General features: G+C 39.3%; 1 non-coding gene across 1 annotated transcript; it reads left to right on the forward strand.

Annotated features, from left to right (window-relative positions):
- Positions 1 to 1,045: 1,045 nt before the first annotated feature.
- On the forward strand, positions 1,046 to 1,195 carry LOC122890785. The gene has a single exon (XR_006381207.1). It is a non-coding gene; the product is annotated as a small nucleolar RNA SNORA62/SNORA6 family (small nucleolar RNA).
- The last annotated feature ends 617 nt before the right edge of the window (positions 1,196 to 1,812 follow it).

The following is a 1,812-nucleotide window of genomic DNA, read 5'->3' on the forward strand; positions in this document are numbered from 1 at the left end:
ACCTTCCGGGTTTTTTTTAAGGAAGTAGGTCTGGGGTGGGGCCTGTGAATTTGCATTTATTTCTTAGAAGTTACTAGGTGATGTTAGTGCTGCTAGTGCTGGTCTAAAGAGCACTACTGGGAACTATTGGTTAGATGACCTTAAATGCAAAAGAGAGGCCAGCCATGTTTCTTAATGAAACTGGAGATAGTTTTGATGTTACAGAAAATTGATGTTTTGGTATTTCACAGGGAATTTAAGAGAAGTGATATCCATTCACGTTTTAATTAATTAATTAATTAATTCATTAAAATGATTTTATTTGTCAGGAGATGTGGGGGAGAATGAGGAAGCACAAGCAGTGAGAGCACCAGGCAGAGGCAGAAGCAGGCTCCGTGCTATAGCGGGAAGCCGCATGCGGGATTCGATCCCAGGACCCTGGGATCATGATGGGAGCTGAATTCAGTTGCTTAAGTGCCTGAGCCACCAAGGCATCCCTACATTCAATTTTTTTCACTTAGAGCTGGAATTAGATGCGATATCTTAATAAAAACATTGTGTGTAGTAGAAGAGCACTTATCAATTGGGGAACCATATCTACTAAATTTTTATCGTCCACATTGAAAAGTCAGATATTGTCTTGGTCTATTAATATGTGTGTTGGATTACAGATACCTGTAGTTTCAAAGGCTATTTCTTTGTAACGTATGTTAGAGCCAAGTTTGATAGGTTACTGAACTAACCTTTCAATAGAATGTTGGCCAAAGAATATGAATAGATAGTCAAAGAATGACAAATCAAGTCCAGAAACATGAGAAATATATAACTTCTATTACTTCAATACAAAACAACATTTTTGGCAAGTCAGATTTTAAAGACTACAAAAATCTTAGTGCATCTTGTAAGAAGTGGACATTGTAACAGCCTTGGTGGCTAAGATAAGCTGCTTTGATTTTCTGAAGGCCAGTTGGTAGCAATTCCTTTAAAAGTATTTTTAGCTTGTGACCCAGCATTTGAACTAGGAATTAGTGTTCTCTGCATATACATTTTCTGTGTAAATCCATTTTTTACATCATTATTACAACAAAAAATAGCTGCCTGGCCAATGCACTCATTAAATGTTGGTAGTGTGCTTCACGAGGGGCAGGTCTTTTGCTAAGACTACAAGGGTCTGTGGCCCAAAAAGTGGAGTTTGATAGTAATTCTTGCTGCAAGTTAAAAACAAACAAACAAAACAGTCTACATAGAGGTCAGGGAATTGATACAAAACTGTGTAATAGTTACAAATATTTTGCATGTCTTAATAATGTCAGCTTTACTTTTCGTATGGTAAAACTGGAAATAACCCAGATGTCCTTCAGTACATGAGTGGCACATCCATACCATATGGAATACTTCTCAGCACTTAAGAAGGAACAAACTCTGGATGCATGCAGCAACTAGTGTGGATTTCAAGGGCATGATGCTGAGTGGAAAAAGCCAACCTGTACAGGTCACTCACTGTAGGCAGCCATTCACGTTTTTGTTATCACAAAGTTAGATTAGCAGTCACCAAAGGGTTAGGGCTGATGAGGTTGGGGGTGGGGTGGTGGTTGTGACTGGAAAGGGCTACTGAGAGGGAATGTTTTTTGTGTTGATGAAATCTGATCTTGATTGTGGCGGTTGTTACCTGAATCGACACTTGTGATAAGGTGACCTAAAATGGTACACATGCGTCCCGATGTCAGTTTCCCGGTTTTGATGTCCTGTAATCCAGAGGATGCAACCCTGTCTGGGAAATGGGGTGGAAATTATATGGGCCTTCATACTGTTTTTGCAACACCCTGTGAATCT

This window comes from Neovison vison, chromosome 11, assembly GCF_020171115.1.
Source record: "Neovison vison isolate M4711 chromosome 11, ASM_NN_V1, whole genome shotgun sequence".
Classification (NCBI taxonomy): Eukaryota; Metazoa; Chordata; class Mammalia; order Carnivora; family Mustelidae; genus Neogale; species Neogale vison.